Source organism: Crocodylus siamensis, chromosome 1 (genome assembly GCF_052110815.1).
Source record: "Crocodylus siamensis isolate JL-2025a chromosome 1, ASM5211081v1, whole genome shotgun sequence".
In the NCBI taxonomy this organism is placed as follows: domain Eukaryota; kingdom Metazoa; phylum Chordata; order Crocodylia; family Crocodylidae; genus Crocodylus; species Crocodylus siamensis.
The window spans coordinates 296,514,405-296,541,231 of record NC_143395.1 but is presented as its reverse complement, the minus strand read 5'-3'; the positions used below and the strand labels follow the sequence as shown (position 1 = coordinate 296,541,231).

The 26,827-nt window shown below is 44.4% G+C and overlaps 1 protein-coding gene across 1 annotated transcript in view; it reads left to right on the top strand.

The window, feature by feature from the left end:
• Positions 1–26,827, top strand: part of CRACDL (CRACD like) — a 102,058-nt gene that overhangs the window by 10,894 nt on the left and 64,337 nt on the right. Inside the window, exon 2 of the mRNA XM_090065182.1 lies at positions 10,027–10,083. The gene's annotated coding sequence lies outside the window, so the exon portion shown is untranslated. The remainder of the gene's footprint in view (positions 1–10,026; positions 10,084–26,827) is intronic.

Sequence of the window (26,827 nt, the reverse complement as noted above, 5' to 3'; positions counted from 1 at the left end):
AAACCCATTTTTAAGTGCAACAGCTCAAAACAAGTTAACTTTTAAACAAAAGAAATTCCTTTTGATTAAAAAAGGGCTGATATGGTATAGTGTTATCTTAGAACGTAGGCAACATTGTTGGTGGCGACTGTTCCTTAGCACTGCATATCTGAAACAATTCCTGATAACTTTATGTACTCTCAACACTATGCTTTTTTTTTTTTTTTTTTTTGGTAAATGCTTTCTTTCACACAGTAGCCAAAACTGTAAATATAGTTGTTAAAAGAAAAGGTTATTTTTCAATACAGCCAAGAGTTACTGTCCTTAAATGCTTGTATTTCAGAGTGATTTAAGTAAATAAAAATTCTTTTGAAGTCCTGTAGGACTCAGAATAAGACAACCCATACATCCTACCTTTCCTAGCAATTCTCCTTGAAGAATTCCCCGTTCTTAGAAGCAGCATGGACCCAGTGTGTTAATTAAATTACAGGAGGCTTCATGAGCCTAAGATTTCAGGACCCAGGCTAGAATGCAGGCTCATGAACATAGGAATTTGGGTCTAGAGATGCATATTGGGTGCCCAGTCACCAAAGAGATTTGAGGGTCTTCCAAGTCTCCAGAACAGTGGAGGAAGCACCAGGAAGGTAGGGTGCCAGAAGTGCCACCTTTCTCCCATTTCTTTCCTCTTGTTACCTACTTCCTCCCATTTCGTTCCTCTTGTTACCTACCTCTAGCCTTACATGATCTCAGCCAGTTGGAAGCAGGAGTACTTCAACAGAAGAGAAATTCATAGGGAAAAACTGACAGGCAATGGGGGTACCATGTTTGGGTGTCTTTACACATGCTCCGGTATGGAAGGGAGGCATTTTAATTAGAGGTGCTCTAATTAAAACACCCACAGGGTCTCATGTATTCAGTGCTCATGTATTTGTGTATTAGTTAAAGCACCTTGTCACCATTTTGAAATGTGGGGACACTAAATACACATGATGCCAAGGCTGCTGGAGCTTTCTAATTAGGAGCAGATGTGGGGCAGGCGTGTAGGTGCCCTTTCCTTTCATGTCCTCTAACCTTCTGGGATAGGAAGACAGTCTGGGAGGTTGAATGTCCACTCTTTACTGGAATTTTCTGAGTTCATGTTTTCCTGGGAAGCACTGATGCTCATAGGGAAGCAGCTCAAAACCATGGTAGCTGTGATTTACACTTGTGTCTTGCCTCTGGAGCTAGTTCTGCCACCATCCCTCTTGCTGAGCATCCTCTTGCTCTGTAGGCAGACAGGATCCAGGCCTAAGCCCGTACCGTTATGTGGGTTTTTAATTTTTTTTATCTGTATTTATGAACAGATACAACTTATCAACACATTTAATATTTAAAGATGCATCCAATCCCCTAAAGATATCTATCTTTCATCAGCAGTGCTCCGTATGTCACTTGCTTAAAAATTTTACCCCTTCTTTTTCCTCAGAACTCTGCATAATACAAAGCTCACTATTTACTCATTTCTTTTAGTTTTCAATACACTAAATTGTTTGGGGGGGTGAGAATGTTCAGATGTGGCTATTATGACAGTGAGTAGCTTAAAAAAGTTTATTTACTAAAAGTAGTTCAAGACTGCACTGTTTAAATCTTGATTTCAAATGACCCTCACCTTGTTTCAGTCAGGAATTTGGAGTAAACTCACTTTTAAATAGTCCTATGACTTTCATATACTGTTCACTAAAGCTACAAATGTATTTGTACTGCAAATCCAATTTAAGATGATTGCTCAATTACCTGATCTGTTTTTTTTTTTCCCTAAATTAATTATTTGCCTTCAGTACTGTTTTTATGCCAAAAAACTTTAGGGAGGGAAGAACAGAACTGCCAGCTAGTAATCTGAGTTTATGTGAGCAGTACAGGTACTAAAGTCATTGTGGTATTATTGATCAGTGTTAAGTAGAGAAAGGTCAGCCCAGCCTGTTGGGTTAGTTGGTAGATCTTTGTACTGCTGTGCAGAAGACATGAGTTTGATTCTATCTTTGTCTTGCAGTCCTGTAGGCTGAGTGAAGCCACTGGCTCAGGGTTTGAACACCTTTTATTACTATTTTTTATACCAGCACTACTTGCGCCCAGTTAGAGCTTCAACGATAGACCCCAGCACTACTTGTGTCCTGATTTTTTTTTTTCAAGCGTGGGTACACATGCAAACATGCACCTAAGCTACAAACAACCATAACACAAAGAGAAAGAAAGGAATCTTTTCACCATAGCTCTCACAGAAACAGAACTCTATGTTCAGCCATTTCAGGTTGGCAGCTCTCAGGTGTCAGCATACAAATCCTGATCTCTGTATTCTTTCTTTCTTGCTCTCATCTAGACTGTTCACACCAGCTGTTGTAGCTGCATATTGGTGTCACGGTTGTGTAATACAAAGAGTTAAGGATAAATGATATAAGTAGAAATAACTCTTTCAACATCGTTTCAGAGGAGATTTTCAGACAGGCAGGAAAGGTAGGGTTATCATTTAGCAATAAAGATAAGTAGTCTAAATTTTCAAAGCTGACTAGCAATTTTGAGTGCCCAAGTTGAAAGGATGCTTTAGAAACCCAAGAGTTAGTGCTTGGTATTTTTGGAAAATTGGATCTTTTTTAAACTGTCCCAAATTAGACTTTGAAAATGTAGGCCATCATGTATAAAAAGCAGAGCTAATTTAGTTCCCACCACACACCATCCCTGAAAGCTGATGACAGCAGACTGCCAGGGGAGTCACAGGCACTGCTGCTGCATGGGTGTACTTTTCTCTCCAAGTTGTCTGTTTATAGGGACTTGGAATTGTAATTCAGATACAATATGTTCCAATGCACCATTCTCAAATAAACACTTGCATTAGGTGCATATCTAAAGGTTTTTTGATTCATTGCAGGTTGGTTAAAACTCTTTTAAAATAACTTGATAAACAGGAGCATGTTAACATAATCAATTTGCTAGTCCAGGTCAAGGTATTCCCTTACTTTCCCTTTATCAGACATGTCCCTGGCCATCAGTACCACAAGCAACAGTAACTACTTTTTAGATTCACATAGCTGAGACCTTTTGCACTTCTTCCCCCAAATAAACTGAAAACATGTAAAATATTTTAGAAGGTTCTGCTTAATTGCATGTAACCCTAATATCATGGAATGGTATGCTGCAGTCTAAGAAAAGTGATTCATTAAAACGTTTGCAGTGTTTTCCCCCCAGGCAGAAATGAGGCAGTACATGCACTAATACTTTACATCAATGATTCTCAGCTTTTTTAGACTCAAGGCCACCCCCTGAAAAATGCCATCTACAAGGGATTCCCAAATGTCTGTTACAGATTCCTATTTTGAAATTTCTGAGTTTATCTCATTAACCATATATAGATATTTGTATCCCTAACAGTGCTAATATTGAGCGGTATCCAGTGGCACTCCTAAAAGGATCTCAAGGCACTTCAGGGGCCCATGGGACCCTGGTTGCAAATCACTACCTTACAGTGTCTGATTGTTGAGAGTATTGAATGCTGAGTTATATGCGTCAGTGAGGAGAAGCCTTACTCTGAAACTTTTGTCTTTTCTCTTTTAAGACTGATTGTCCTGGATTTCCTTGTACAAAATTAAACTGCTTGACAGGTGTTGCCTGACAAGCTCACATTGTCATTTAAGACTGCTGAATTTAATTTAGAAATGTCTATGGGAGTTGTATCAAGTTGCTCAGAATAGGTCTGAATGAAGATCTTCAAACAAAAATATATGAAGATTATAAGTAATGTAATTATGGGGGAGCAGGAAAGAGTAAAGAAACATTTTGTATTTATTATTACAATTACATCTTATTCCACAAAGTAACAAAATGGACTAGGGTAGGTTTTCAAAGGCTTGTAGCTACCTGAAAATGCAGACTGATGCATACTGAGATTTTCAAAAACACCTAAGCAGGTCAGATGCCTAATTTCCACAGAAAAAAGATGAGGGTCAGGTATCTAACCTACTGAATGGGATTTTCCATGGTGCCTAAGCAGGTTATGTGCGTAACTCATCCATTGCAGTGGGAATTAGGCATCTAACTTGTTTCAGGTGCTTTTGCAAATCTCAATAAGCCCTTTATCTTTTGAAAATACAACTCCAAGATGACTTACTAAAAGTCTCTTTCAACCCAAATGATTTTGTATTACACGGAAAGGTGCTAAAGTGGGGGAGAAGATTTATTTGAGAAGAGGGAAATAACAGTAGTTTTCTTGTGCTGCTCCTGGCATTCGTTTTGGGGGGGGAGGGGCGGGGTTCAGGCATCATTCTGTTATTGGCATTAATTATTTGTGCTACCTATAAGAGATTTGTATTTGATTCTTGCAATAGGAGGGAGTGCTTCAGAGTTGCTACAGAGGGTTTTAGGACATGTTGCTACGAAGGGTTATGTGACCAAACCATAGCACTTCTCTTGAGCAGAAGAGAGGTTGCTTGTATGGGGCCTTAAATATGGGAAAGGAAAAAGGAAGTTCCCTGGGCTAAATGTAGATGCACATAAAAGATTTAATACCCATTACCATATTATTTTTTCCATTAGATTCTAATCATAGCTCTAAAGTAATCTAGCAAATTCCCACATCTGTTGTGAGAATGAAACATTCTGGATGTAATCAGGCTTTCTGTGCTGATGGCTGATCATATGTATCCAATGAATTCTTGTGACAGGATTTGTAGCTTCAAGGTTCATTATAGAAACCAGATTTGGAGCCATATTAAGCCAGTTAGGCCTAATAGGTTTGGCCATTGTTTTTTGCAGCCTAGTCCCCAAGGGATTTATTTACTTGGGGATTAAAATTGTTCCACGCTTGTCTGATTTGTTTAAAGCTCATGCATTACCCTTATTTGGAGACAGTCAGAGAGACCACAGAAATGCATATAATCTTCCATTATCCCTTTGTGGAAGAAGCAGCTATCCAAAAATGACCTTTTGGAGGGTTTTATACTTATAGTACCATCTTGAGTAAAAAATAGTTGACATATCTGAAGTGTAAGTTTGCTTGGAATGACAGGAAGCCTGGAGTTTGTTTAACAGTGTTTTAGCTGGGCACTGAGTATGAAGTCTACTTTGTCCAGCTGAAAAAATGAATAACCAAGCAGTTTTTCTAAGGCTTATGCAGGGTGGAGGTTGTAATTTCTAATGTCAGATCTGATCAACTTTATGCATTTCCATGGGGAACATATTTTGCTTTTTCTTGTGAATGAATTGACATACACTGCATATTCCCCCATATCATACTGAGTGAGCCTCACGAAAGTGATGAGTCAAGTACTGCAGTCAGCTGGGAAATCTAAAGGATTGCAGTTATTCGCATGTACAAACTCTGGCTAAACTTGGACAACCAGGCCATCAAATCAAGAAAAATGAAAGTGGCATTTGTAGCTTGTGCCTAGACTTTTGAGAGCACTGAGCAGGTAGCTGATCATGCACTAGTCCAGGGTTTGGGACCTAGCATGGGACCACAAGCAACTTCCTTTAAAATAAAGGAGGGGAAGAGATTTACAGCTGTTCCATGGCAACTGCTCACGTATGTACTGTTACTCTGCAGTCACTGAAAGCTAGCTTGTAGTAGCTTGCCCCATTTAGGATTACTGCTCTGGACAGTCAGCTCGTGTTCCTGCCTTTGTTTCCTTGTGCTAACTTTGTGTGCCTGTGCCCCTTGGCAGCAGAAGATAGCAATCGGAGAAAAGGCCAGAATCCTGTCCACAATGTGGGTTGTCACAACATTTTAAAAAATTACTACCTCTCTAAGCTGACAAAACTTCGGTGTGTGTTGGGTTATTTCTTTTAATGAGGGAGTTGGGCATTTCTTTACATTCCTATTTATTTGCAAGGACCAAATGAAATGCTGGTTCCCAGAACGCAACTAGAATATAACAGCAGGAGATAGTTTCTTTGCTCACAATTCCAGGCCCGTTTTCAGCAATCTTTTCTGTGGACCATTTTCCAATTCTTGTTCCAGTTGTCTCCTTAGCTTTCAGCTGCCTTCACTATCACATTTGTGGGGCTTCTCTCCCTCCTGCCCACCCAGCATGTGCACACACATAAACAGTATACCCTAGTTTCTGCATTGCTTCCACTTCAGCCTTGCCATGTGCCTGTGTTTTGGATAGCACTTCTGTTCATTCCACTGTCTGGTTTGACATAGGAACTCAGTTGCTTTTTTTACATTTACCCTAAAGCTGAGCTGTCCATCTGGCAATATACAAGCTGCATCTGGCCTGTAGAGGCTTAACATACAGCCTGCAGTCTCCTACCTGGGTTCCACTCCCCATACTGCTCCTGCTGCTATGGTGGCTGTGATTTCTGGAACAGGACAGCATGATTGAAAGGGGTTCTGGAGGTACAGCCCACGTGGTAGGGGGATCTTGGTGGGTCTGCATAGCATGCAGCCCCCAGCTGCTCAGAAGTTGGGTAGCTCTGCTCTAAAAGAAAGGCCACTGATATAGCCACCCACCAGATTCAGTTAGTTCAGGTTCAGGCTAGGGACATAAGTCACACACAAACTGGTTTCAGTGATCAGAAACTGGTTTAACCTGTAACATCTTAGGTTCAGTGTATATAAGCCAGTTTCAAAATGGCCAAAATGGGTTTAAGATAAACCTGGTTGAATTCAGTATCTGACTTAACTGATTTGGGTCAAACCAGCTTATGCAACTTCTGTCCCAGACCACTTCCTGGTTTAAGATAAACCAAAGTCCCTCAGCATCCCAGCATGCTTTTCAGCCTGCGCTGGGTTATGCTGTCTGTTCCAGACAGCAGGGCTGTCCCTACCCCTCTGCTCCCTAGCTGGAGCAGAGGCAGGACATGGCCAGACACTGGCTGGCATGGCCCCTTGAGAGAAAGGGAGCAGGAAGGAGGCTTATTCACCCCTCCCTCCCCTCTCTCACCAGGGGACCACAGCCGGGGTCTGCCTGACTGGGGTGTAGCAGCCCCAGTCAGGCCCCCCTGTCCACAGCATGAAGCAAACAGGGAGAGGAGAGGGATTTAATTTCCTCCTCTGTCCTACCAGCAGCCCAGATCCAACTGGCCAGGGTGGAGCAGCCCCTGTCAGCCATTTCCCCCTCCCCACTTCAGTGGCGAGGGTGGAAGGATGGCCAGAGCTAGCCAGCATGACCTTGCCATCTTCCTGCCTCCCCAGCACCTGTGGCTTGAGCTGTGGGGCTGAGCCAGACTGGCCTGTGGGTGCTGCTGAGGGCAGATGCAGAGGGGCAGCACGGGCTGTGTCGCAGGAGCTGGGCTCTTCCCAGCAGGCTACAGCTCAGGCTGGGGCTACAGAGGCTGCATGGCCAGGTTAGTCCTGGCTCCCTGTGCCTAGGCTGGGCAGGGCTGTCATGGAATCGCAGCCGGCTGGGCAGGGCCTTTCAGTGACTGTGGCTCTGTGCCTGGCAGCATGGGTGGGGGCTGGCTGGGTAGTGGGCTGCCCAGGCAACTGGGAGGTGCTGGTAGGCCCTGATCCCGACAGCATCCCACTGCAGCCGCCCCCATGCACCCTGTCCTGTATGGCACCCAGCTGCTGCAGCTGCATCACAAGCTGTGGGCTGGCCGGGGCTGGGTGAGTTGTTCTGCCCCCCTCACCTTGAGCTGTTGCTGGTGCCCTTGCCACATTGTGCCACTCTGGGTGGGCAGATGGCAAGCTTCAGCTCCGCGGCTTCTGCCCGGTGCATAGAGCTCTGGCTGCCTTGTACCTGCTGCACCTGCCTGCAGGCATTGCTCATTGTGCCAGGTGGGCAGAGTGGGTGGAGTGTAGCTGAGAGGTGGACCTGCTGGAGGCAAGGGAGTGCAGAACAGCCCACCCAGCCCCTGGCCAGCCCACAGTTTGATGTGGCTGCAGCTGCCAGGTGCTCCACAAGACAAGGTGTGAGGGCAACTGCCAGGCTCAGGGCCCTCCAGCACCTCCAAGCCAACCAGGTAGCCTGCTACCCAGCCAGCCCCTGCCTGTGTTGCTGGGCTGGGCTGTCACAGAGCCATAGCTGCTGGGAAGGTCCCTGCCCAGCTGGCTGTGGCTCCATGACAGCCCTGCCCCACCTGGGCATGGAGAGCCAGGAGCAATCACCACCCCCCGGCGGCCTCTGCCCCTCCGCATCTGCCCTCAGCAGCATCTGCAGTTTGGCGTGGCTCAGCCCCGCAGCTCCACAGCCCTGGCCCTGGATGGATAGCCCAGCCATGCTGGCTGGATCTGACCAGACCCCCAGCCTACCCATGCAGGAGCAGTGGGGAAAGCTGGGCAGACCTTGGCTGGGGTCCCATACCTGCCTAGATATAGGGGAGTTGAATCCCACTCCCCTTTACCTGAGGCACTGCCTGGGCTGGTATCTGGCCTCAGAGACAAGCCTAGCAAGGGCTGCTTCCCGTTTCCCCCTCCAGGGACACCCCTCCTGGGGTCCCTGCAGGCCAGAGTAGGGGTTTAAACCCCTTCCCAATCATACTTAGCTCCTGCCGGTAGCCCGGCCATGCTCCCTGGACAGCTTCCCTTCAGTCTTGCAGCACCCCCCAGCTTCTGGCCTGAGCCACTGCAGGCATGTGTCTCCATTTCAAGAATCAAAAGTGAATGTTTAGACTAACCTGAAAAGATTGAATCAATTCAGGATCCAGCTTTTTGAATGTCTGTCCCTAGCCTAAGAGAGTTTCATGACTTCTGTCTACCATTTGTAATAGTATATTATAATATACTATTATTATATTATACTATTAATATACTATTATTATATAAATAGCATATAATAATAAGTATAATATGGGAAGATAACACTTGGTGACAGATTGCTTTGAAAAGATGATAGGTTTTTTGTTTGTTTTTTTAACTGATTAACACTGGCATGTAATTAAGCATAGTTTGCAAAATAAATGAGGTTCCATAGTTTTGACTCCATTAATATACCCTACGGAAATTACTAAATATTCTGTACTTAGTTGCAGAATGTACTCATGCTGAAAACCACTTGTTTGCACAAGTCCAATCTACTATTACAGTGTGAGTTTTAAATTATTTGTTGCATTGGTACATGCACACACACATATAACATGTGACCAGGTTTCTTCAAACTTTTCAGAAGTCTGCTTAGCCTTTGAAGTAAGTCTGGCCAAATCAGTTTGTTAGGAAAAGTTGAAATATACAAAAAAAAGTTTATTTTTTGTTGTTTTTCAGACCAACCTAACTTCAGCGGGCGACAGATTTCATAAAAATCTATAGCAGAATACCTAGAATCATAGAAGTACAATTCGGAAGGAACTCAAGAGGTCTTCTAGTCCAACCCCCACTGCCTGAGTCATATCATGCAGCGATATAAAGATAATACCTATTTATTAAATTTGCTATAGCAGCCCATTGTATTTACAAGGGTAAGGGAACTCATAGGGTAGTGCTGATTTAATTGTATTAAAATCTCTTGAAACAAATTCCAAATCTTAAATGTCACTTTCTTGTTAAAATGCTCTCTGAGATACTTTAGCAGATTCTCAAATGCTGCATTGAACCTATAAATAATTATTGGTTTTAATTTTTTTTAATGGATGGAGTTGGATGGAGAATGCCTGATAACACAATTAGATAACACTAAATTGGGATTGTAATCTTCCATGCTGTTCACCGGTGCGTCTTGTCCACATGGGTTTTTCAGACATTTCTGTTGCTCGGGGAAAGGACAACCTGATATTGGATCAGATTTCAGAGGGTCTTCAGGGTTTCTCTCCTGCCATGTCTTTACTGTAATAAATGTATTTAATTGGGAGGAAGATGTATGTCCTGTGCCTCCTGGTCCCCTCTATCCAATCTTCCTGTTTGGGGCACCACCTCCCCTATAACCCACCTAACGCCAACCAATGATGTTGAGTCTTGGTCTTCTTGGTTTGGTTACGGTACCACTGTATGGGGATGTCAGTTCGTCCTGCTCTGCGTAGGCTGTAGTGGGACTGGCCTAGCTTCTTCCTGACCCTGGGTAACCTTGTCTGCCAGCACCGTTTCCTCTCTCACTGGATTGTAGTTGCCATGGTGTAGACAGCTGTCTCTCCTTCTCTCCTCAGGTTCCTGGTGGGTCCAGTCCAGTCTGGAGACGTCAGGAGTCCACAGCTCTGTCTCAGGTGAGTATTGTAGCCCTTCTTTGCTTAAATGATTCCCAAAAGCCCCTTGCTGAGGCTGCCACCACTTTCCCTCAGTGGGGCTTTGCTCTGCTCTGGGCTGCTCGGTGCCCACCAGCGAACCCACTTCCGGTTCCTCCTGCCTCCTGTCTATCAGGGTTTTTATTCCCCTTTCGAGGGGCTGGCTGGTGAATTGGCACTGGTGCCCAACCATAAAATGCATCCATGCTGGCGCAGGAGCTGGTCCTGGCTCCTCACAGATTGGCTGCTTTTTGCTTTTTTCTTAAGTTGATTTCTGGACAGTTGCAGATTTTGTGGTTTCCATGAAATCCACAAAATTACAAATTAAGTAGGTCCCTAATTATAATAATTTATTTCACAGCAAAAACCTTTGTGGAAGTTAATTGGAAAATAAAAGCACATTTTGTGCTTTGTCATATAAAACAACACTAATCTTAAATCATTTAAAAATAATAATAGCTACACAGAGTTGTCCATTTCCAAGGCTTCTACAACCTGCTAAAATATGGATAAAACTGTGCTTTTTGTTAAAAGATCTTATGTTATTGGGGGGAAAAAACGTTACAAGAACCCATATATGAAGGATACAGTTGCATATTATGATTATGCATTTAAAACATTGTGTACGTGTGAAAGAAAGCTTATAACATCAAGAGTAAGGCCCACTCTATTGCATATGCAGAGCACTCAGACATTTATAGAAGAGTTGTAACCTTGCAATTTGGAATTTATATTCATTTTCTAAAAGATCTGTTCCCTTAAAAACATAAATTTCATGGAGTACTTATTTAAAGGATTCCTGTTAAAATGAATGTCTTGACATATAACTAAGTTAGAATGATTAATTTTCAGAGGTACTATCCTCTAAATACAGCAAAAGCTGTGCTGTCCGGCACTTTATTAATCAGCATGCTTTATTAACCGGCATGCTGATCAACGCGGCAAAAGCGAAACTGGAAGTCCCACTGTGACACTTACAGTTTTGCCAAGTCCCACTTCACCAACTTTGGACCACAGCCTGGGGCAAAGCAGCCTGTGCGGGGCCCCCCTCCCTGTCCCCTGGCACACTGACACTAGAGAGCAAAAGCCTTGGCACACTGGATGCAGCGGGAGGGGCGGTGGCCCAAACAGGCAAAGACATCTCTCAGATAACTGGCATATTTGATTAACTGTCACTTCCCATTCCCCATGGATGCCGGATAACACAGCTTTTACTATAGTATGCCTGGATGTGAAAAACAAAACAAAACTATAAAAGGTTTTTTTCCCTTCCTGATCCCTTGGGGATGTTTAGAAAGCCCCTTTGGAATTGTTTGTGAGCCTTTTCCCCCCAGCCCCTTTTTTTGCCTTACCCACCTGCTGCCTTTTTATGCTTCTGGTTTCCTGGTCGTGTGAAACACGTTGCAGTGAAAGAGTCTGCACCAGCAATGAAACAGTGGTGCTGACTATTCACAAAATACTTTCAAAACAGGCTAATATAGAGAGGGGGTGGAAAAAGGGAATACAATAACAGTATGTGTTATAAGTTTCCACCTTCATATTTTTGGAAGAAGCTTGCAACAACATTAAATACAAAATATTTGGGTGGAAATGTGATTTTCTTTCTTTTTTTTGGTTAACAGTACCCCTGAACTCCTTTGTCTACACACAAGTTCTAATGCTTGGACAATACTAAAATAATGATCCATACTACTCCTTCCTCATAGGACCACAGTTTTATGAGAATAAATGTGTTCATTTGGATGTGGTAGTATTGATATGCTGTTGTAGCTTTGATGCTCCAGGAAATATGCGAGAAGCAAGACTTTTTTTGTGGGTGGTATCTTTTATAGGACCAATTGCATAACTTGTTCACATTTGTGAAAAGAAATAACACTTTATGGACATAAGGCACTTTTATATCCACTGTAGGGTTTGTATCATAAATGAATTCTAAATAATTAAGCACATCTACCCTAGCTTTAATCTATATATGAGTAACAGTAACAGTGAAGACTCAACCTCTTGGACTATAGCAAAGGCTACACAAGATCAAGAGGGCCTGTGGTTTCATAACTGGGTAACTACTCCTGTGTAGTTTATTCTGCTGAATCTACATTACACTGCAGCTGTTACACATGTTAGCTAAATTAAAGCTGCATGGGTAGACATACCCAAATTTATAATCCTTCCTTTATTTGCTACATAGGCATAACAAGAATACAGCTTTCAAATGAAAAACAAGCCTGAGATCCAGAGATGCTTACGTTTCATGCATCTGTTACATAATTTTAATTATTTATTTATGTATTTATTTATTTATCTGTTTTGATGTCTAAGGGAAGCAATATTGTTTTATAGGGGTGCATTGATAGAGATTTTGGGGGCTGATACTAATAGCCAATTTTTAAGGAGGAATATCAGCCGATACCGATACAATTTCCGATGCAGCTGGTAAGTCCATTGTGGTGGAAGGGGTAAGTCCGTTGTGGTGGAAGGGGAGGAAGAAGGGAAGGGATGTGGGGGGGCAAATCACACCCCTTCCCTCCCTGCCTGATGCAGCCCCGACTCAATGCTCCACCTCCACCTATGCACCAGGAAGAGGTGGGCCTGTGCTGGCTGTGCAACGGCACTGGGAGTGGGGCTAGGGTGAAATTTGGGGTGGCTGCAGCCCATCTCTGTAGCCCCCTTCCTGAGCCCAGCCCCTGCCAAGAAAACCCCAGTGCAGCCCTGGCTCCAACCCATAGCTGCAGCCTGCCTGCCCCACCCCACATAGATCTGGGGGCACACCCTCCCCCCCATGCCCTCTCAGGGTGAAAGAAGCAGTGGCAACTGCCCCCCATGACCATCTGCAGGTCCATCCCGGGCCCCACCGCTGCTGGGCACCGCCTACCTCTGCCCCTGCCCCTGCCCCCTCCCTCACCACAGGCAGCATTGATCTGCATTCCTGTGCTCCTTCCCTCCCCACTTCCCTTCCACCTCAACAGACTTACCAGCTACACGCAGCTCTCCACGCTCCTGGGCTTTGCTCCTTGCTGCCTGCATGCAGCACTGCAGCTGTACGCAAATGCGAGCATTTATTGGCAAAATTATCGACCGCATTGGGCCGATTTCTGATACAGCCAATTTTCTTTATAGCAGTACTGATCTGATATCAGACCAGTGTATTGGTATGCCTCTATCGTTTTATAATTTGCTTTCTTTCATTAATGACGACAACCTCCAGAAACCTTACTGTCCTTTAGGGGTCAGCATTCACGTGAAACTGACCAGGCAGCTTGGAAACTTTATTAAATGTATTTCTTGGTGCCATTGCCCAGAACACTGGGATGGCAGTGGGTTCCAGTAAGGGTTGGAAAAGATAGGTCAATATAACACAACTCAGTTCTAAAGGAATTTTTGTTGCAAAAGACAATAAGTATCTCATTCATGGGCTGCACTCTTAAGACCATGGGCTTTGTTTGGTACCTATTGAAGCTTTTGAAATTGTGAACTGAGAATCTTTCTGTTGACTTTGAGCATTGTGTCAGGGTTTTTGTAACGTAGGACCTTGGACAATTGAAAGGGGTTTGTTGATAACATAATAGAGTTCAAAAGTGTATAAACAAGTTAACCAACACTGTAGATTTCTTTTATCTAAATTAAAGAAATCTTCAAAGATGCTACACAAACTTTTCACATTGCTGTGCTATACAACATAGATAACAGTAGGTTAACTGCTGTACATATCATATTTACTCAAATACAAGATGAACCTGAACATAAGATGACCCTTCTGCCCCCCATCATTAGATTCTGTGTATGGAAAACATTAAATTTATTATAAATATTCAGATATAAAATCTAATTATTGGAGGTTTGCTCCTGAATTTGTCCTCTTCCCACTGCTACAGCAGGGAAAATAAATCTGGGGAGAAGGGATCAGGTAGCCCCTTGCCCTCTGCCTCCCCAGCTTCTTTCCTTACACTCCCTTTCCCCACCCCACTCTTTCCCCCTCTCCTTCCCTATTATGAGTCTCTGCTTCCTTGAGCACATGGAAATGAGGGGCAAATTTAAAAACACTGACTTTGAAATAAACATGCTGTAGTATTTTGCATATAGGGAAATTACTATACATATTCATAGACTTAGTTCATCCAGAATTGATGACAAGAAATTACCTTTTTTGAAACTGCTATACATTTTAGCACAGGTACTCCATAAATACACATATATAGTACAAACTATGCATGATATTAGGTTGAAGCCAAAAGTCTTGTGAATTACTATACAGTTTATTAGCAGGGCCCCTGCAGAGTCAACAGTGTTTCAAGCCATGGGGACTCCATAGCTCAGCATTGTTCAGTATGTTTGCATACTCCTGATTACCCCTACGTACACACACACATGCTCCACATGCTAATTAGCCTCATTCACTCAAGACTGGAACTGGGTTTTCTTGTCACAAGTCCTTGGTTCCTCCAAAATCTATATGCAGATGAGGTGCAGGGTCTGGCTTCACCTCATGGGGGGCAGGGCCACACTAATCATGCACCAGGCTGAGAGACGGTGACAGAGGGAGTCTGGGTGAACATTTTGAGGCCCCGTTTTATGATGTTTGTAGGAATCATTGGAAATGGGAAAGAAAGGAGCTGCTCAGCTGTGAGAATGAAGAGGAAGTAAAAATATATTGATTGTAATGGCTCACCATGACTTGAAAATGAGTTGGCGTTGAAGGGGACTGAGGACAATGGGCACTACCATATATCTTTTTCAGAGGAGCTGTACTGACCTGTTTTTGTGATATGCACACCTTGGATCCTTTGTTGAGAGGGAAGGCTTGGTGGGGTTAGGGGTTGAAGGGCTGGCGGATGCCAGAAAAGTCCTTAAGTTCATGAGGAGGAAGCAGAGGATGTCAGATGTTGGGGATTTGAGAACAGAGAAAGTCAGAAGGGTGTGGAAAGGGCTGGTGGGGAAGGAATGGAAAGGGGAGCATGAGGAGCTGGCTTGGAGGGCCGTGTGAAACGCACTGCCAGTGCGACAGGTGCTGCATCGATGGAGACTCTCACGGTCTCCCAAGTGCCCAAGAGAAATCTGTGATGAACCCGAGTCAGTAGCACATGCCTTGTGGGACTGTTTTTATGCACAAAAGGTGTGGGAGAGAAGGTAGCCATCTATTTGAAAGAGACAGGAAGAGGAATGGGGATCACTATCAAAAATGTACTCTATGGGTTAACAGAGGGGACGGATGGGTCATGGGGTGTGAGGGTCCTTATCACATGCACCAAAGTAGCGCTATGGAAAGTGCGTTCCCTGTTGGCACTAAAGGGCTTGTGTTTTTCAATGTCAGAGTGTTTGCAGTTAGCAATGCATGAGCTGCTCTTCTATAGAGGTAGAGAAAAGCATGGGATGGAAGGAAGGGATACAGCGCTCTGGCAAGGGCTGGACTTCAGGGGGTTGTTTCAGCCTCGTATAGGTATAGGATAGACTAAGGGACAACTTTTGTTGTCAGAAAGAGTGGGTGAGGGATTTGTCAGTACCTTTCTGTTAAGTATTGATGCGTGAACCTGTAGTTATATAAGAAGAAAGGGTAAGATGTTCACAGAATAACACTGGAGTTTTAAGCAAAGTGAATGAGACATTGTTTATAATGTGAGTATGACGCAATTTCTTGAAATTATATTTGTATTCCCTTTGTGAGACCTCAGATGGGGTGCTTTTTAAATCTGTTTGATATTGTCTGTTTTCTAATAAAATGTTACCAAAAAAAAAAAAGGTTTCCAAGGGGTGGGGGTGAGAGCACTGAGGAAGTCCTTTGTGTAACTGTGATGGTTAAAAGTGACAGTGACGGGCACGAAGGAGCACAGGCATGGAGGTGTGAGGTGTTTTTTATAATGGGACTAAGAATGGTGTAACTTTAAAGGTGTATTTTAGACTGTCAAGTGAGCCACAGCAGTCACAAGGCAGGTCAGTAGAGGTATAGTTTTATATATATACTAGCAGAAGTACCCATTCTTTGCCCAGATTGTTATTTTTGTAATTGCAGTGTTTGTTTATTTTCAAAGAACTTAGTATAATACATTTAGGTAAAAAGTATTGTTTATTTTTAAAGAACATAGTACAACATATTTAACATTTTAATATTTAACATAGTGACATTTCTCCAGATACAACAACACTACACAAAGTAACATGGGGTGACAATTCCAATTCTAGTGTTAAATGAATTATCTTTATTGTAGAACTTCGTAAAGAATGTTCGTGGATTTCCTGTTGGTGCCAGTATATACAACCCTCTTCAACTACCAACTCTGGGGGAAACTGCATATAACTCTCTGTGTGAAAAGCAGTGTTCCCTTAAACCAATACCAGTGATTTTTAAAGATTGCCGTTGGGATTTATTTATCATCATAGTGAAACATAGCTTTACTGGAAATCACAGCTGTTTGAATTCGAAAGGGTAATCGGTGGGAATTATCAGTATTTGGGGAGTGAAAACGGTCTCTCTCTTCTTGCATCTCGTTAAAATGGTGGCTTCTATTATATGCTTTTTTTAAACTAATGACTCAAAGCCTTGTACTGTTGCATAATTTCAGTGCATCTAAATTTCTTAGTAACATAATTGGTGCTCCAACCTTAAGTGTCTAATTATGACATGGCATTCCTGGGGGCTCGAGTGAATTAAGGAATACTACCAGATAGTGAATAGCTTGATTCAGATCTGTCATACTGTCAATAGATTTGTAGATGATTTCAGCAACTCATATTTTCTATAATAGCTGACAATTTAATTGGGAAACAGTTCTGTTCTTTGGTTCCAAGATAGGTCTCTCACACAACCACACAGGAGGCCTGGAACTTACGTTTTTGAGGTCCGGGTAGTGCCTTTTTTCTGTAACTTTCTTGCAATCTTATATTTCGCATCCTTCTTTGCAGCAGCTGAAGTGCCACTAAGAGCTGAAGTCGTTTTCCTTGGCATTTTCTGTATTATCCTTTATGCAGAGCAAATTGATAAATAGTTGGGGGGGAAAGGGAGGAAAATAAACCTTGAACCAACGGCCATAGGGGTATGGTTGCCGAAGGATGGAAGCAGCTTTGTTCTGAGATGTTAGGCAAGGGTGTATAATAATGAGAGTTGAACTGAATTCACTGCATCCAAAATGGAGTGGTACCAGTTTGCTATCCGAGAATCAAAGTAATCCCAGTTACTGAAAGCCCCAAAAAAGGTCAAGTGAAAAATAATTCGCCTATAATTTTCCTTGGGTGTTATTCAGTGATCTAGAAGGTTTAAAGAATATAGGACCAGCCATTCCCGAGTTATAAGAGGACATACATACAGACATACATACAGACATACACTTTATATATACATCTATATGTATAAAATTAATAAATATTTTTGCAAAAACAATGTGGTAGGTTCCCATCAGTATTTTTGGCACCAGGGGAGGGTGTGGGAGCTTGCTTCAGCCTCTCCAAGTGCTAGTATTGCAGTACCTCCAGGCCTGATGCTCTTTCCCTCCTTGGGGAGCAACTGCCTATTTCTTTAAGGGCCACACCAAACAAATGTTCCCCATCAGTAAGTTTGCTCAATATGGGCAATGTTTTATATTCATGTTTAGTGTTGGCTTCATTTCATCCACTTCATAGCTGGTTTCCATGTACTGAGCACATGCTGCTTTTGGCAGCAATTTAATGATAGGGTATTTAATGAGGTTTCCTTGTCTGCAAATATAGGACAAGGTGCCTTTTCCCTTGTTTTATATTTGAGTAAATGCTTGATATATTACAGATGTCCATGAATTGCTAGAAAATACTGAAGAAACAGAAAAGACATTTATATAGACAAACATATAGAGAAGCAGTCAGGTTGAACAGGTGTTTTCAGGCCTTTTTCTGTACCTAATTTTGGAATTTCTGTTCAGGAGAAGAAATATGTAATTATTCATCATTTTATTACAGGAAATAAACATTTCTCCAGTATGAGATACCTCTGTAAAATGAGACTCCTATACTTTTAAGAGTACTGCTATGGATACAGTTTACCAAAAAATAAATGGCTTTGAACAATATCCCAAGTTGGCTGTAACTCTGTGAACAGTTGGTTTTATATTCTGATTTCACATCCTCTATGTTGGTAGACTCTTACTTAACACCATAGTTCTTTTACTGCTTTCAGATCTAGGACCGACTGTATCAGTTCCAGGATTTGTTTACAACAGCACACTTGTAATCTCTTGGAAACACACCTGCACTTCTGTGCTCCTTGCTTTTACCTGTGCCACATAATGACTTTTTGTTTTTTCAGTATTTTCCCCTCTACAGAGAAGCATGCTGTTAGTCTTGAGGTTGTAGCTCACATAAGGATAGGGAGACTCCCTATGACTGCCAAAGGGTGACTGTTCCCAAAAGCTTGCTAAGAACTTTTTTCCAACTACTCATTTGGTCTAATAAAAGATTATGGTTTCATAGTTTAATTGTTTCTAGGGTCGGAAGGGACCTGAGTAGATCATCTAGTCCAACCCCCTGCCATAGCAGGAAAGAGTACTGGGGTCAAACGACCCCAGTAAGGTGTACATCTAGCCTCCTCTTAAAGACCCCCAGGGTAGGAGCCAGCACCACGCCTCTTGGAAGTTGGTTCCAGATCCTAGCCGCCCTGACTGTGAAGTAGTGCCTCCTGATATCTAGCCTAAGTCTACCCTCTGCCAGCTTGTGACCATTATTCCTGGTCACTCCTGGCAGTGCTCAGGGGAACAGGGACTCCCCCAGTGCCTGCTGGTCCTCCCTGACTAGTTTATAACAGGCCACTACATCCCCCCTCAGCCTTCTCTTGTGGAGGCTGAACAGGTTCAGGTCCATAGCCTCTCCTCATAAGGCCTGCCCTGCTGCCCCCTGATCATGCGAGTGGCCCTCCTCTGGACCCTCTCCATGTTGTCCACATCCTTCTTGAAGTGCAGTGCCCAGAACTGGATGCAGTATTCCCGCTGCGGCCTGACCAGTGCCACACAGAGAGGGAATATCGCCTCCTTGGACCTGCTTGAGATGCATCTGTGGATGCATGACAAGGTACGGTTGGCCTTCCTGACTGCATCCCCAGACTGCCAGCCCATGTTCATCTTGGAGTCAGTGATGACTCCAAGATCCTTTTCTGCCTCTGTACTGCTGAGAAGGGAGTTCCCCAGCTTGTAGGTATGGTGCCAGTTTTTCCTCCCCAGGTGCATCACCTTGCACTTGTCAGTATTGAATCCCATCCTATTCTCATCTGCCCACCCCTGTACCCTGTCTAGGTCAGAGTGCAGCCTATTCCTCCCTTCTAGCATGCCCACATCCCCCCAGATCTTAGTGTCATCAGCAAATTTGAACAGGGTGCTTTTTACCCCCTCATCCAAGTCACTGATGAAGATGTTGAACAGTGCGGGCCCGAGGACCGAGCCCTGCGGAACCCCACTGCCCACATCCCTCCAGGCTGAAAATGACCTATCCACCACCACTCTCTGGGTGCAGCCCTCCAGCCAGTCGGCGACCCAATTGACTATGTGGGTGTCGACACCACAGTCCCCCAGTTTCTTAATGAGAACAGGGTGAGAGACAGTGTCAAAGGCCTTCCGAAAGTCCAGAAAGACTATGTCCACTGCTACCCCTGTGTCTAATGATTTGGTGATCTGATCATAGAAGGCCACAAGGTTGGACCTGCCACTAATGAACATGTGTTGGTTGCCCCTAAGCATGACCTCCCTTGCTGTCCCCTCGTGGATATGCGCCAGAATAATTTTCTCAAAAAGCTTGCCCAGGATCGAGGCAAGACTAACTGGCCTATAGTTTCCTGGGTCCTCCTTCTTCCCCTTTTTGAAGATGGGAACCACACTGGCTCTCTTCCAGGCCTCTGGCACCACACCAGAGCACCACGAGTGCTCATAAAGCTGTGCCAGGGGTCCTGCAATGACCTCAGCCAATTCCCTTAGTGGAGATCATCTGGACCGGCTGACTTGAACACATCCAGTCCCTCCAAAAGTTCCCTAACTAGTTCCTTACTAACCCTTGGCCTAGGTGTGCCTCCCCTGGGGTCTGAGGGGGGTCCAGTGGGGGGGTGACTGTTCTGGTCCCTGCTTAGGAAAATGGAGGCAAAGAAATAGTTAAATATGTTGGCTTTGTTGTCTGGTGTGACGACCAAATTTCCTAATGTGTCCTGCAGGGGCCCCACATTACCCAGAACTTTCTTTTTACCCCTGTGTATTTAAAGAAGGACTTCTTATTGTCCTTGATCTGGGAAGCTAGTCCCAGTTCCATCTCCGCCTTGGCCTTCCTGACTGTTCCCCTACATCCCCGAGCAACTGCATAATAGTCATCCCTGGTGATGGCCCCTCCTTTCCATTGGGTGTACGCCTCCCTTTTAGCTAGGAGACATTCCCAGATGCTTTTGGTGAGCCATGGGGGCTTGTGTGCCCTCCTTTGATCTGCGTTGGGATTACCTCCCTTTGGGCTTGGAGGATCGTCTCCTTAAGGAGCGACCACTCTTGGTTCTTTGGTTATCACATCTAACCAAAGAACCTTGCCTGCGTAGCTCACAGCACAGTGCTTATGCTTTCTGTTGTCTGCCTCTGGGATAGTGTTGTTTATTTCTCCTAATCCTCTGTCTTTCACTCTGGTGTTACGTTTCAATTTGTGCTTCCAACTTTTCTATCAGAGGAGGGAGGGAAGAGAAGGAATTATCATTGCTGGAGTGTGTCCTTGACCAGTCTGTTTCTCTGCCTGCCTGCCCACTTAGAGGCTGGGGCAATAATGAGAATGAATCTAAATTCAAAAGCGCATAGATCATTTTGGTGATTGGACTAGCAGATGGCAAATATAATGAAAAACAATCAGTCTGAGAATAAGGATCCAGTCTAGGGAATACATACTAAATACAGTCATCTGGCACACACATCAGAGAAAATGAGTTTACAGCCAAGTTCTACCCCCAGTATTGAAGTCAGTGGGAGTTTGAGGATGGAATTTGACCCATAGGAAGTTTTTGTGGAGGCTGACACCATTAACAACATTGAGACATTAAGGTACTTTGCTGTCTAAGCAGAGACTACCAAACAAGTAACATTTAACCTTTTATAAGGCACTGGATGTATCCCACATGGAGTGCTATACACACTATTGTTCACTGTAGCACATTGATGTATAGATAATGAAGAATCTAATTTATAAATAAAAAGTGAAGCTGTTAATCTTTTTCTTATTGGAGGAAAAGAAAAGTTTGAAGGTGACCTAATATATTTTCAAAATTGTGAAAGCCATTGGTAAATCTGATGCGTTTCTACGCTGACAAAAAAGCGTTTCTCAGTGTTTCAGTCACATCTCTTATGCTTGATATTAGGGCTGTGCAAAGCTTTGGTCCCTGATTTGGTTCGGCCCAATTCAGTGGCCAAATCTCTGAATCTGAATCAAATCAGAGGACCCTTTAATCTCTCTGAATCGAATCGGAATCCTCCAAATAGATTCTGAGAGATTCGGAAAGATTCAGAGATTCAGACATAGAGACAGCTTTAAATGTTTACTGCCTCTAGGTAGTAGGGGCTCATGAATGCTGCAATAGTGGAGTGCATGGAGTGTCCCACAGAAGCACGAGAGGTGTATGGAGTGTCCCCCGGCACACTTGGCAGCGGACCTGGAAGTGGACCAGAAGCACTTCTGGTCCACGTTTGGGTCTGCCGGGAAGCACACTGCGGGGGCCCCCTGTGTCCTGCTGGCTCAGCAACTAGTGCCTTCTGAGTCTGGGGGGGACACCTGGGGTCCCCTGCGGCTGATCACTGAGCCAGGGAGGTGCGGTGGGGGGGGGGGGGCCCAGCATGCTCCCCGGTGGGCCTGGAAGTGGACCAAAAGTACTTCTGGTCCACTTTCAGGTTCACCTGCCCACACTCCTGTGGCATTCACCTAGCACCCCAGGATTGCAATGATCATGAGCTGCACCTGCTACCTCAAGGTATGTAGAAAAAACTTTTAAAGCTGTGTCTGTGTCCAAATTGCTGATTCTCTGAATCAGCATCAAATCTTCAGATTCGGATTCGGCTGAATCGAATCAGGGACAGTGACCTGAATCAACTAATTGAATCACTGTCCCTGATTCAGGCCAAATCCGAATCGAATAGGGCCTGCTTTGCACACCCCTACCTGATATGTAAGTGATGAAGGAAAAGTTAATACATACAAATTACTAAGGCTTCCTTGCTTATAAAACAATATTATGCTACTTTGTTACTTTACTTTCTGGGATATACCTCACAGCGAAGAAGGGTAGGTGTGCTGTTTTGTGTTTGGTAAAAACTATAGGTATAGGCAACTGTTGATCCACTGGATCATGGCATACATGTAGGTCTAGTCAGATGCCTGATTAATCTATTTGTGGCTGACAAGACCAATTTGAGAGTGACATAGATTGTTACAGGTTTCACAGATCCATGTGTTGTCTGATTTGAAGTTCAAATTTACAGCATGCTATTTTCTTTTTTCTTGATTTGCTTCCATCCTCTGGATCAAAGGTGCATCACACTGAGCTGCACCCAGTGCCAGATGTTCCCTCCAGATTGGATGGGATTCAGTGGGCTTCTCCCAGCTTTCTATGTTGATGGTGAATGACTTCTTATAACTTATGCATACATCATGGTATTGCCATAGAGGGCGAGCCCACCTTCTAGAGCCATCTTGAATCTCACTATACAAAGCATTCTTGGGGAAATGGTCTTTTCCTATTCTCTGGACATGGCTGATCAATTGCAACCTTCTCTGCTTGATAGTGGTTTCTAAGTGTGTCAGTCCTTCATGTTTTAGTACCTCTGGGCATTTGTACACGTACTTGTGCTGCAGCGCTTGGTACTTTTAGAAGTGCCCAGCGCTGTGGTGCATACATTTGTATAAATGGCGAAATACGTATCAGTGCTGAGAAAATGGCAGCAGTGCACTTTTGAACTCAGACACATTGAAGGTGTTTTAGTTCAAAAGTGAACCGCTGCCATTTTCTCAGCACTGATGAGCATTTCATCATTTATAAAAATGCATGCGATGCAGCACTGGAGGTCTCGGCTCACATGCGGAGCAGACTCAATTAGTTGAGTCTGTTCCGATGTGCCGGATCTCCAGCACATTGGAGTAGATAAACATATGTGTATAAATGCCCACAGTGTTTGGTATTCTGTCTTCCCACTTTATTTTTGAGATCTTAGGCAGACATCTCATGCAGAAGCTGTTCATTCTCTGGATGTGTCTAGCATATGTGGTCCATGTTTCTGAATCATAAAGCAGGGATGACAGCACACAAGTCTCTTAGGCCATTTATACACATACAGGCAGTCCTCAACTTATGACTTTTCAAGTTATGACAAACAGTATTTATGACATTTGAAAATTGACACCCCGTTTCAAGGTTCTCACTCTGGTTTCGCCTTTACTACAGTGAACACAGCTGTGTTCAGCTGATAAGTTTGTTGTAGTGGGCGGGTGGGGATGTTGTGGGGGTAGCAGATTAATGCCCCTGCAGTGAGGAAATGATTGGGACTGGGACTGGGGCTAGGGCAAGAACTACCCAGGGAGTGGGTTGGGGTGGCTCGCACCTCCGTGCACTGCCAGCCCAAGAGCTGCTCATGTGGTAGCTTATTCAGCAGCTCTTGCTGCTGCCAGTGTGCAAGTGCACGGGGGGGAGGCATGTCCCCTAGGATCTGCATGGGGTGGGTGGGGCTGGGGCTGCACTCCAGGTAGAAGATGCTGGGAGCGGGGGCTATGCCCCACCGCTGCTCACCAAGCTGATGCAGGGCCAGTGCAAGTCTGAGCTACTATGCTGTCTCCAGATAAGCAGTGTGCAGCGCCAGGAGCTGGTCCGGCCTCCCCACACTTCCCAGATGAGCAGCAGCTTTGCCCCGACTGGTCAAGCAGCAGCAGAGCATGAGTCAGGGGGCATTTGCCACCTGAAAACTTGCTGCAGCTCCCCATAGCCCCCGCTCCAACACCTGCTCCACCCCAATCCGGAGGCACATGCGCTCCCATGTCCTGCCACCACTCATGCAGCCAGGACGAAGCTGCTGCTCATCGGGAGGCATGGGGAGGCTGGGCCAGCTCCCATCACTGCGCACTGCTTGTCCAGAGGCAGTGCAGCAGCTCAGTCTCATGCTGATCCCATGTCAGGTGGGCGAGTGGTGGAGGGACATAGGCCCCATTCCCAGCATCTTCTGCCTGGAGTGCAGCTCCAGTCCCACCCACCCCGTGTAGATCCTGGGGCACATGCCTCCACCCCATGCCCTCTCAGACTGGCAGCAGGAGCAGTGGCAAGAGCCACTGGACAAGCCGCCACATGAGCAGCTCCTGGACTGGCGGCAAGCAGCAGCACTTGCCCCAGCCCCAATCACTCTCTCGTTGTGGGGGCATTGATCTGCCCCCCCTTGCTCCTTCCCTCCCCCTACCCCCCATCACAACAGACTTACCAGCTGGATGCAGCTGTGTCGACCATTGTAAAGGAACGAATCCACCATTTGTAACATTGTTCCTATGGGAAAATTGGTTCTGAGTTACAATGTTTCGACTTAAGATGCAGTTTTCAGGAACCAGTTGTGTTAGAAGTCTGAGGATTGCCTGTAACTTTTTGTCCTGCGATGTGCTGCAGATCCGGTGGATTGAAACAGACTTGATTGAGTCTGCTCCGCATGCAAGCTGATGCACACTGCACTTGTGCTATGTGCAGTTGTATAAGCGGCAAAATGCACGTCAGCGTGCAGAACCTGGCGGCAGTGTGCTTTAGAACTAAAACACCTCCAGTGTGTTTTAGTTCAAAACCACACCACTGCCATTCTGTCAGTGCTGATGCACATTTTGCCACTTCTACAACTGCATGTGTGGCAGTGCCAGTGCTTTTAAAAGCGCCCAGTGCTGTGGCACATGCAGTTGTACAAATGCCCTTACATTCTATATTTTGATCAAAATCTATAGTCTCTAAAAGAAGAGCATACATCAGTAAACAGGAGAGCTGTATTTTATATAAATGCAGTACTTCCTGTTCTTGTTGGTAGCTTGATTTTTAGAATGCAGAGGACTAGTGGATATTGGTTCTCTTTTTGTACTTTAGGTTTTACAAGAGATGAGTAATATACCCAACAGCTAGCATGTCTTTTAAGTTGACAAAGTAAGAATAAAAGAGAGAATTGACTCTTATGTCCTGCCTGGGCATTTTATTTCTTTGCTGGTGAGCTGATGAGATAATGACAGACCACAAGCTTTCACGTTTTTCAGAACTAGACAGTTTTATTGACAGAATATATCTTCTTCACTTATTATTCCTATAAAGGATAACAATTGAACATTTTACACGTGAACTTTGTTTCCTGCTTTCTGGACTCTGGCCTTAAGCAGAATAGGACACAGACATGACTTAAAAATTTAATGCTCAAAGGAGCAACTTTCTATTTGGGATCTGCTTTATTGCAAGAAAGATTCATTTACATGTTCAAATAAAGAATTTTTCATCACAATAATATCCCTGTCAGACATTCTCTAATGAAATAGCTATGATATTAAGACTTAAACTAAATAAAAACTACTATTGGAGTACTTTTCAAGTATTCAATTCCCTTCAAAGTAACGTCTGTGGTGTTACTGCTTAGATTGTGTCAGCAAGTAAGAAAGTTCACTTGTCTTTATTTTCTCCTGACATTTAATAATTATGCTAAAAAACCCAGAATTTATTTTTTATTACTCTCTCCATTCACAACATGGATTCACGGAGGGCAAGTCATTCCTGACCAACCTATGAAATGACTAGTTCTGTGTAGTCGGGAAGAGCAGTGGGTGTGATATACTTTAAATTTAGCAAAGCTTTTGATATAGTATCCCACAACATTCTTGCAAGCAAGCTAAGGAAGTACAGGTTCAGTGAATAGACTGTAAGGTGGATAGAAAACTGGCTGGATCATCAGGCTGAAAGGGTATCAATAGGGCTAGGATTCAGAGTGACCTAGACAAATTGGAGGATTGGTCCAAAAGAAATCTCATGAGTAGGGACCTACCAAATTCATAGCAGAAGTACAACGTGTGGCAACTCCTTTAATCTTGCATGTTTCCCCATGCACATCTCACACCTTATCTCCCCCGCTACACTGCTGATTAGTGGAGGACCTTGCTGCTCCCTTCTGATCAACAGGGAAGCTAAAACCACAGTTTTAAATGTGGCACCATTTTTGCCTCCCTGCCAGTGAGCAGCAAACAGCAGGGCCATCCAGGGCCTCTCAGCTAATCAGTTCTGGGAGGCAAAAATGGCACCATATTTAAACCTGCAGTTTTAATCTCTCTGCTGATCAGGAGAAAGCCACAAGTGGGGCCCTCCACCAATCAGTTGGGGGAGGGGAATGTGGGGAACTTGCGAGATTAAAGGAGCCACAGCACCATGCATGACTGGTGCCTCCTGAATCTGGGGGGTCCCCAGTGGCCAACTGCCAACTGGGGGGGAGTCCCTCAACAGCCAGTTGCTGATCCTGGAAGCACCAGTGGCAAAGCCAGAAGTGGCACCAGCACTTCTTTTGGCACCCCGACTCGCCAGCCAGCACCAATCTCAGAGGGGGCACCGGCCGACACTTCTCTTGGCACCCCCACACCCTGGCCAGCAAGAGCCAATCTCAGGGGGGCATGTGCCCCCCCCCCGGTACCCCTCCCTATGCACAACACATCCCACTTCTGCTATTAATTCAGTAGGTCTACTCATGAGGTTCAAGAAAGACAAGTGCAAAGTCCTGTACTTAGGATG